An 11411-nucleotide genomic window follows, 5' to 3' on the forward strand; every position below is an offset into this window, starting at 1 on the left:
CACCCTACCTTTACCCACATGGATTTCCTTGTAGTAAACCACAATTCCAGAGCTAGAGTTAAACTGCAAACAAGGCTTACCATAGGTATCCACACATGGAATTATTAAGGAACAGTTACCCTGCTTTAATTTACATCCAACTCCATGAACTTTTTAAGTATATGCAAAAATAAATTGTTGGAGTGCAAACATTAAAAAAATGACAATCCCTTTGTACAGTCTCATACAGCATAGTGAGTGTCTCATTTTGGTTTTGTTTAAATCTGTTCTCAGTGAATGTAAACTAAACTGAAATAACTAAACCTAATTAAAACCAAGTAACAGTCTCCACACAGGAGGTTTCCATACATCAGTTTAGACAAATCAGTTAAAATCACTCCTTAATCTTTGCAAGTAGACAGGTCCTCATCAGTCATTTACAAGGAAGTGACCTGATCTAAAAGGAAGTAAGGGTTTTTTAAAAACTGAAATAAGATAGTCCTCAAGTGAGGGAGGGGAAAAAGAGCACAGATTTAACTGAATCCCTTTCTCAATGAAGTTAGGCCTGGTGTATGCACCAATATCTATTAATAACTATTAATGTAGTTATATGGGTGTAAAAGGCTGTATGGATACCCTTGTTTCAGTTTGAGTGGCTTATTTTCATGTAGGTGAAAGATGTCCCTCAATTTACAATTAATCCATATAAACCAGGTCTTTTCCACAGGCTTAGGAAAACTGATTTTAAATTAAACTTTATGTTAAATCAAGGCAATTTTATGTGTGGACAAGCCCTTACTTAGTCTGGTACAATTTTCTTTACAGGTCTCAAATGATATAGTTAAACTGGTTCAAAATTGTGTGGGACAAATTCTGGCAGTCTCACTCCTCTTTGCTTGGTGTCTCGTTCACACTCTCTCACTCTTTAGCTGACTAAACTGTTTCTAAACTGTTTCTTTCCTAGGTGTAGGATATAAGTCAATCTCCTATGCAGGTCATTTCACTTAAACTGGTATTTAAGTAAGTAGCTACTACAGTCCCACTGTGTTAGTTGCAATGCAAATAGACTACCAAAATTGTGAAGTTAATTTCCAACATCCCTTGATTCAAGCATGTTGTAAGTGTATAAAACATTCTAAAACATAGAAAGAAATTGTTTATCTTAAAACCACAGTTTGGAAGTAGCCAAAGTGTGGTCATAGTGGCTTTAGGAGAAGGCTGAGAGTCAGGAAATCCTGAATTCTCTTCTTGGTTTGAGTGCTGACTCAATGTATGGCCTTGAGCGTGTCATAACCTTTCTGACTCCATTTCCCTCTCTTCAAAAGTAGGGATAATTGGTGGTGGGGTACTGGTGCTGGAAGCATCAACTAGTTAATATTTTGTGCTATTTAAGCCTTAAGCATTAGTATTAATATTTCTAAAACACTTTGAAGATGTAATTCTATTTATATACAGGGATTCTTCAAATGTATAGTAGTAGTAAGATAAAAAATAGTCCCATTCTCTGATCTGTTAGGGCCATTTTATATTGGTCATACGGCCTGCCATTAAGCATCAGATCCTTTCTCTACATGTTCTCCCATCTACTGAAAAGAATCCACAGATTGTCCTGAGGTAGAAGCAGTTGCTCTGTTTTTTAGTAGAAAATATTTTAAATTGAAAATTTTCCAAAAATATATGTTCAACAATTTTGTATTTCTTTCTAAATTCACATTTCCTCCTACTTTGCCTCAGATTCCCTTCACTCTTTTTTTCACATTTGCTCATTAGGAGCAGGGGAAACATCCCCAAAATAGAGTTAGAAATGCTAAAATTTGTCTTAGTTTCACATTTTCAATGAAAAAGAACTATTACTTTTTAATCAGCTGTCATGTCATGCTCTTGCCTCCTAAACTTCCCTGCTGATCCCCTGAAAAGCATCCTGAGGAGCCCTCTCTTAAATTCTTCATCAGGGACTCTTGTCTTCATGCCCTACAAACATCTCGAAAAAAAGTAAAACCACCGCCAGTCAAGCTCCCTGATGCTGTCTCATTGTAGAAGCAAATAAGATAGCCAAGTTTAAAAAAGAGATAAGACAAATTCATGGACAACAGATTTATTCATAGCTATTAAACAGACAAGTCAGAGATGTTTTCTCTGACATCTTTAAACCAATGATGGTGGCTGCCAGGGAAGGTAATGAATGGGTGAGGGATAGATTACTCTTGGTGTACCCAGTTCAGCACTCTCCTTGTAAAGCATACAGTCTTACCACTGTCAGAGATAGGCCTGTTTGTTGCTTAAGGGACAATACCTGCTAAGAAATGCAATGTCTCCTTTAGTAGGGAGGCCACTGCTGGCTAAGCAACAACTGAGTCCTTTGGACAACTAAAAATATAACAGGGACTGGAGTGACATTGTAGGTTTAAAATGAGTACACCAAGGGGAGATACTGAGCAGAGCACACCAAACAGTGCCCACTGGCCCTTGAATGAGTCCAAGGAGTCAGTGGACACTGTCCAGTGAAACCCTGCCTAGAGAAGGGATCGGACCAGGGACAGGAGAGTGGCCCCAAGGTCTGTGGGAGTCCTTTCAGTCAGAACTTCCTTCCTGGTGAGATAGATGGCTAGCTTGGCTGGGGTCAGGAGGAAGTTAACCAGGAGGCCCTGGGACTTAGTGAGGCTGCAGATGGAGAATGCATAAATCAGTGGCTCCCAACCTTTTTTAGCTGCAACCCTAAATCCAGATTGTGACTCCCTCCCCTGCCCCCACCACCGACTCACTCATGCCTGGTGGCGCCAGCAGAGCCTGGGCTTGGCCAGAATCATGGGGAGCAATGGCGCAAAAGCTATGCAGACTGTGTGCAGGAGAGCCCTGCAGGCGGGAGGGACGGAGTGAGTGGTGGACCCCCCGCAACCCTGATTTGTGACCTGAAGTTGGGAGGCACAGGCATAAAAAACAGGTGAGGAGAATAGTGCAGCCAGAACCACAGCAAGAGGTTCTGGAAGAGGTTGTGAAGGGGCTGGAGCCTGGTGGACTCAATTGGTCTGACCTAGTATGGCACTTCTTAAGTTTTTACTGCATTTTTTGTGCTGCCCAATTTGCCTGTACCATCTCTTGTCTTATATTTAGATTGTAAGAGCTCTGGGACAGAGCTATCTTTTCACCATGCATTTGTACAGTACCTAGCACAATTGAGTCCTGCTTCATTAGTACTACAAATAAAGAAGCGAAGCTATGGTTGAGGCATCCTTAGTCCTTAACAATTCCTAGGCTTTGGAACAGAAGCTAAAGGCCTTCACCCACTGTCCTAGATTAAAACAGCATTAAAACTGTTCCAATCTGTTATGGGCATCAGGATAAACCCCCAAGATTACATGCACATCTTGTTATCTTTGCCCATCTAATGAGCAAAGCCCAGGTGGGCCAGGAATCTGTCCCGCATTTCTGCTCTGTAGAAGCTGCAAATATATTCTGCCTGTCTATCACCATTTAGTTACATATGCACTAAGAAAATTGAAAAGAAGCCCCTTAGTACCTTAAAATTCCAAAACCCAAAAACTGTTGCCATTTTACTGCATGGATTCATAGAAATCTATTAACCTACATTGCACAAAGGCTGATTACATCTTGGATAGAACAGGACCCTATCTGATAAATGTTTGGCTGAAACAAACCACAGCAAAAACAACTCTGTCTTAGTCCTGTAGTCTCTGATTACTTACATTCTGTTTCCTTTACTCTGTTCCTTTTCCCTTATGGCCACAATTGTGCCCACATGCACTTGCTGTAATAGATCTCACTGGACTCATTAGATGATGCTATTTTCTTGGGGCAAAGGGATGACCAGGGACATGGTCTCTATATCTTGGGGACATCCTGAATGTCTCAGACATTATCCCTGCACTTGTTCATGAAAAACATGCCAATGAAAAGATCAGGAGCAACAAGTATTTGTTCCAGGTGGCAGATTCTTGTCAGTAGACAAGTAGGCCCCTGCAGAAGAAATAGTTTTGAAAACGGCAAATGGCCTGCAACTGAAAAGGCACTGAAGCTTTTAGACAATAAATTACAGAGCAGTCCCTTCACAGGGGAGGAAGGGGCTCAGGGCCTCCAGTCTGACTTCCAGCCTAAATCCATCTTGTTGCTATTCAGTGGCTATATTTGCCTGTGGTTGTGTCTGGCTGATATGCTTTGTATTATTATTATTATTTTTAAACTAATCACACCACAAAAGCTAAGGCATAAAAAATAGCTGCTGGCAGAGGTGGATACTGTCCCCTTTCCATATTGGGGGGTTAACCTTTACTAACCCTGACCCATGTTATGTGACAGAGGCCAGGAAATAAAGATCAGCCCTTAGCAGCACTCCTGTGTGTCACACCTTTATTACAGTGGTGACAGGTTGATGACTCCACTGAAAGGTTCCTTTCCTTCAGGGAATCCTGTCCAGTGTTTTGCTTTATTCCATCCATACCAGCTGACGGAGGCATGCAGGGCAGCTAGAAAAGCCTCCTGCTCCCCCTCCCCTCCCTAAAGCTGTGGCTGAGAAAGGGGCCCCTTCACCTGGTTGTCAAAATCCAGCAACTCTGTGTCACAGCAGCTGGCTTTCTCTTCCTTATAAATGGAGGAAACCATTCCCCATTACAGTGTTTCAAAGGCATCATTTCCACCCTCCCATAGTCTGGGTCTCAACTGAGAATGTGGTAGCAGCCTCCTCACTAGAAACAGCTCTTCTTTATAACTTGGGAAGGGCCCCAGATACTTTAATTTCCAACGAGTATTTTTTGTGCTAATTATTATGAACTTTTACAATGCTACAGTCAGGGCTGGACAAGAGCTACTTTCAGCTAGGTTCAGAGACTGCAAGTGAATGTCACCGCCAAGTTGGGTGTTTCGAAGTGCATCCCCAAACCCAAATCCGGTTTGAATGCCATTCATAGTCTGAATCGCCACTGCTGGGAAAGGTGAAGTGACCGGTTTGATCATTCTCAGCGCGTCCAAGGAGCGGTAAGAACGAGTTGGAACTGGAGCGGCTAAGAGCTCTCTCTTTGCATAACACACGTTTATTGCTTGGAAACTAAATATTTGTTCAAAGGACTTTTGGAGGTGTTCGGGTCCATGAGAGAGATAAAAGAGCAGATTAAACCTTCCATTTGCATGTGATAACCACAGAGCCGTGCACTATCTTAATTCTTCACCTGTTTTCTCAAAGCCTTTGACAAACACTGCCCAGTTTGCTGCTTTGCCGCTTCGCGGTGGCTTTCAGACTGGTTTCATTGCTTTTGTGTCCCTGCTTGTAAGTACACTTTCCCCCGCCACCCACTCTGCTCTCCTCTGAATGCTGCTCACGCGAAGGATCTGCTTAAATCTGCCTCCAGTGAATGTTTGCACAAGTCTCTGCTGCTGCTGAATTAGGGAGAAATTCTCGCGTCCAGCCGCGTTTGGGAAAGCAAGTCCCACCCCAGTAGGCGCTCGGATCTTCTGGCTATAAGCTCCATAGAAATGTCTATAAATAAAGCAAACAAACAAACAAGCCATCTCCTCCCTGAAATGAAGTCACCGGGGGCACAATCCGCAGAGTCCCTTAGTCCTAGGTGTTCAATGCAAGTGTCTAGCTCTCCACGATAAGCCGTATAAATTCGGATTTATGGGAGTCATTATCATGTTCTGGCTCTTTTTCTTGCCTTGAACTCACCGAACTGCAATGAAAGCAAGGCTTTCCTTTTCCCAATCCTCTCTCCCCCCCCCACGACTGTCTGTATACATTTGAAAAATCTGCAGCCCTGCGTTGCAAACCTCTCGTGCACACACGCACAGGAAGAAACACATGCCCTACTGCATGTGCTCCACTAGCACGAAAATAGAAAAGGGGGAGGGGGGGAGTTAATTTTTCGACTGCTTTCTACACTTCAAAAATGAACCTCTTTTTGATTACGGAATGATAATCTCCTATAATCTGTTTCCAGAAAAGCTGCACACAAATTTGACCCTGAAGTGTAGCCATTCCCACTGTCCAAAATAAAATAAAATAAAATAAAATCTCCATTATTTATTAAATCTATGGCTTGTTAGCGCAAGATTTACATCCCCTCCATATATGTCTAATATTTCTGATTAAAAACAGAACAAGAAGAGTGGAAGTGGAATTGGAAAAGTTGTATTCTTCATTCTCTAAATGCGCATTTTTTTCCCCCGAGGTGGCACCCAAGCTGTGATCATAAAACCCGTTTTACTGTGAAGCCATGTTTACCTCCTGTTTATCGGCGGTATTTTAACGCAGTCTGGTGAGGTTGCAAATGTTGTGTTGGAGATTAAAGGCCCCTGCACAATCCAATTAGCAGCCAGTGTTTTTTAGGTAAAAATATTTGTTAGGAGCGAGATCAAAGTGAAATAATTTCTGTTCATTAACAGTAGAGCCTGGGACTGGTCATTTTCCACTAATTAACATGCCCTGCTTTTCTTTTTAAGCATTAGTATAGATTAAATAAAAACAAACAAACAAAAACCCAGGCACCTAAACCTAAACCTCGGGCGCACAAATACCCTCCGTGGATTTCACTCGAGAAAGCAGGCTCGGATCCTGGAGCAGAAACCCGCGGACTGTCCCCTAAGCCTGTCTCCAAGAGACCTAACTCTGGGCACTGACTCTCCGACTCTCATGCACAACTTTTCATCCGACGCTGCGGAGGCAAGAAACGAAATCTGCTTCCAGCTAAAACGGCAGAAAACACGCACTTTTCCCAAGGCCCCGTCCGCTAAAGGACTGCAGTGTTCAGAAGGACTTTGCTGCCGGCCCTCCCTGAGTATGACTCCTCTGCGTGTGCCTCTCAGGCTGGACTTGCACACACGGCTGCCATTTGGTGATCAACTCAAAGTCCAGCGAATCCATCCAGAAACTGAATTTCCGAAATGCGTTTTCAGAGCTGGAAGGTTTATTTCTGGCGTCATTTCTCCATGAAGGCCTGGAAAGTCCGTGTGCTCCCTCCATCCTGCTGAGACAGCTTAACCCTGGGGACAGGGCAGGGTGGCCTTTCACTAGGCCCTTTCCCACACTGTTGGGACCGTGTGTGCAGGGCTTGGCACCCCGAGAGGATCCCACTGATCCAAGCAGGGCTCTCCCACCCTCCAGCCCCCGCTCAGCCCCGTCCCCCAGGGAGCCTTTAGTAAAGCCCTCCCTAGTCTCCAGATCTGGTGAGGCACATTCTTCTCTGAATCCCACCCCGGGGAAATTTGGGGTAACGTTTCCAGGCTGTGTGAGCCACCCTGCCACACCTCTGAGAAGGATGCCAGTCCTTATGTCACCGAGCCAGTGGAGACATTTGGGGAGCCCCGACTGCTTTATTTTTAAAATCAGCTGCTCAGCTGAGAAATCTGGAGCAGGCCCAGCTCTAAGCGCTCCCAAATGTTACAGATTTCCACGGGAGACAGCCCAGCTCCCTTCTTGTATGGACATCACTGAAAGACCCGCAAAAATAGTCTCCTTGTCAGTGAGATTTGCTAACCTCGTTTCTTTAATAAGCCACCAGGTGGGTCCATAACGCGGGGCCTGGGGGCAGTGTAGGGTGGGAGGGTGCTGGGGCTGGGAGCTAAACTTCTTTTCTTGAGATAAGTTGAGGGCAACACAGTTTGAAATCACTTTGGTTTGATGTAGCCTTTGCCCTGCTCACCTGAGGAGTCAAATGCTGCTATCCTCTGAAATCAGATTCGCACCGAGGTAGGTGACAGCACCCTTTTGCCCTTGGAGATTTAGAAAGCCGGGACAGACAGAGAGAGGCACCGGGGGCCATTCCTTCTGGAGAGAGAGGTAGTGAGCCCTGTTAGTCAAGTCAGTCAGAAGGGCGGGGAGAGATGAACATATACAGATTAACTAAATAAGATATACTGTACAGAGAACATACGCTTTCCTGAACCCAAGTTCAGCATCTAATGAAGTGAACTTGGTTCATGAAAACTTACGCTCTCTATATATCTTATTTAGTTAGTCTATAAATGTGCGTGTCTACATTGCCTTCTCCCATTGCTTATGGCAAGCAGGCACACCCTCATCTCCCAAAGCTCAGAGCCCAGGCTCAGGAGTTGCCCTCAGTGGCAAAGCTAGTTTTACAGGAGAGTCACTGATGGCAACGTTTGACCTTATGTCATTTTAGGCTCAATCCTACTTTTTTTTTTTTTTGAGATGCCAGCAGGAGTCTTTGTCTAGGAGTCCCTTAGCGTTGAATCTAGTTTTCAGATAATTTCCCAAGTTTTCCTCTTGAATTTCCTTACAGCTGCTTGCAGGAGTTGATCCATTTGCCAACAAGCTATGGTATACACACTGAGCATGTTTCATTTGAAGTGCCAGGATCTTGCTCCCCCAGTACTCTGCTGTACTATCTATCACCTCCTACCTAATCCCACATTAACTTCAGCAGGCTAAACACAAGATAGCACGAGGGCATTTCTCACGTGAACAAATCCCGGCCTTGGAAGAATATAAACAGTACCAGGGAGTTGCACAGAGCCCAGGAAAGCTGAAGCCTGGGGCTGAGAGCTGTTATTTCCTGTAACAATATGCATCAAGAAAGTTTGTATACATTCCTTTGGGGGTGAAAAGTCAAACTTCAAATATTCTCTCAGGTTTAAACTATAAAATCCTATTTAAGCTATGAAACCACTTGACTGAGCCCCCCCCCCCCCCCCCCAAAAACACCCCTCAAGGGGGACCCATTGTTGCCCCCCCCCCCCCCCCCTCGCCAAAATAACCTCTGTACGAGGTACATATTTAAAACAATGATGTATGATGTATAACATCCCTACAGGAAAATATTGTGCTGGAGAATAAAGTGGGGTTTATCTCCTGGCCTTTCAGCTCGGTTTTGGAATCTAAATGTCACTGTCAGATATTGGTAAATGCTCGGTGATTGCGTGGGATCTCCACTGGGGATGATGTTGCCCGCCTAGAGTTGCTCCTGTCCACGTAAAGCTATATTTAAAAAAATAATAATTGCACGATTGTGTCTTCAGCATAAATCCGAGTCTACAGTGCAACTCACAGCCTGGTACTTGTTCCCACTTCAGTGTGAATTAAGCATTTGTACGAGTCTGGGACTGCCAGTCATTTCTAAATGAACAAAAGTCATCAGCAGGTCCTGAAGGCAAACCGGTTTGCGGTGAGAAGTTAAACCAGTTCATTGTGGTCTTTTTAATTTCAGCATAGGCAGCAAATTGTCTGAGAAGCCAAAGTTCATATTGCCTTGGTGGGGAACTGGCAATGAATGGCAGGAGAGGGTCATGATGATGGGGGGGGGGGGGCGGGGGAGGGGGGGGGGGGGGGGGGCCGTGTGAAGGATGAGCTGGCGGAGTCTTGCGCTGGAGGGTTGCTGGTGAGCTGGGAAATCCCGCCGAACAAGCCCCCCTTTCAGAGGTACCTTCACACGGAGGACCGCGCGTCCATCCACACCCCACCGGCGAGCAGTTCGCGACTCCCCCATTCCGAGCAGCTGCTGTGCATCATCCCACAGCCCCGGGGCCGAGACAGCCTCCTTCCACCCTTTCTTTGTGATTGCTTCAATACAGCAACAGTCTTTTCCCTGAGCCGCGGCTCCCCTGCACTCATTTCTCTCGATCGCCATTCCACCGCAGGATGCAGGCTCTGTTTCCAGTCTCGGGTGTCATTGCTCCCTTTTCCCATCCCATGGATGGAGTTGATGCAGCCTCCCAATTCCCCCCTCTCCGAAATAAATTGTCCCCCACCTCCCTTAGTACCTTGATTAATAATTAACCTTTCCGCGCTCAGGATTGTCCCCCTGAGTTCTCCGCACACAGCAGCTTGGCTCTGCTACCTATGGGATTCCTCAGCTTCTTTTCAATCCCTCCCCTCTCTTTCCATGTCCACTTGCTCCCCTCTGACCCTGTTATTGAAGAAACAAAAAAACTAGGGGGGGGGGGGGGGGACCCCTCGGCCACGGGCCCCGCGGGGGCCCAACCTCTGCACGTGCGTCCCGGCCATTCAAGTATCTCCCATTCCCTGCACATTAACTGACTACTGAAAACTCACAAGACTGTTAAAGGAATAAAAGCCTAAGTCTATAAAGATGAAATGTAACGAGTATGTTGAATTCATAACGCCGCTATATAACCGTTTAAATTTGTTGAGTCAGTCCTCTGTAACGTCTTGTAAAGGTGTACGGACACGTTTACAGTATAGGCGACATAATGTTCTCAACTGTATGAGTTAATTATTTCCAGATTTATTTTTTTTTAGAAGTGAGTTTCACAAGTAAAGGTTTTGTCCCTGTGTAAAACAGCTCTTGTATTTTCAAAATGGAAACTTCTTACTGCCAAGCGGCAGAAAGCTTTGGATGGTGACGCCGCAGCGCTTGAGATTTTAGGCAGATTTTTGGGGAAGATGCACGGAATAAATGACCACATTTTGTCTGCCCAGAGTTAGCTGGATGCAGTTGCTCTGATCCGGACTTCCAGTGGAAATCCCAGCTCATCTCCAGGATGGTTGTAATTACTTCATAGATAATTGACTTCTGGATGCACATATTCCATGTACAGAAGATATATACACGCTACATACATTAGACGTATGCAACTATTACATTTTTTATAAATCGAACGATTATTTTAGTATGATACAATCATCGATTATCATGAGATGGAGATGTTTACATTAGAAAAAAAACTTTACTTTAAAGCTATCACATTTTTCTTATATTTTGTTTGGTACGTGCTTGTCTTCCCTTTGGCATCTGGACCTGCCCTTTATCCCACTATTGGAAAAGGCGATATGCTTTGAACGCCGTCTGTCATTTTGCATAGGGCGTATTTTTATCTCGGGTTAAAGGGGATAAATGCAGAGTGATTATATTACAGCCCAGGCTCCAGAAAGGCCTGGCATCCCCCCTTTGAAGCCAATGGGAGTTGTGCCCTTGCCTTCAACAGGCGCCGGTTTGGGACCCCCAGGGACAAATGGCCCTGCTTCACTGGGGCTCTCACCTTCAGGATCTACACTCCAGTCACCGTCTTTCGTCCCAGACAGGCTCCCTGCTCTGCGTGGAGGGGTTTGCCGGTGCACTACACTTCTCCCCCGCACAGAGGAGAAGGCACATGGAGGGACCTGGGATTCGCCCTCCCGTCCCTGCCCAGACCCGGCAGACCCCGAGCCCCGGGTCCTCAAAGCAATGTTGCTTTTCAGCTGCTTGTCTTAGTTATTTTGTGAAGCGGAGGTGGGGTCGGACAGGGGAAGAAAGCAAGAGAAAACGTGAGACAGGAGTGGAGGTGGTTAGGCCCTTTCTCTGCCTATGTCCCTTGCCTAAAACTCCATGCGAAACTAATGGCTTTAGCTCCCTAGGTTCCCAAACCTATAAGAAAAACGCGAGCCAAGCCTTTACTGTATCCGTCGGTAAAAGAAAGGAAAAATTAGTCGTCACGACTTGATTGGCAGTAAAAGGACCCGCAGATCT

Source organism: Alligator sinensis, unplaced genomic scaffold (assembly GCF_000455745.1).
Source record: "Alligator sinensis unplaced genomic scaffold, ASM45574v1 scaffold29_2, whole genome shotgun sequence".
Classification (NCBI taxonomy): Eukaryota; Metazoa; Chordata; order Crocodylia; family Alligatoridae; genus Alligator; species Alligator sinensis.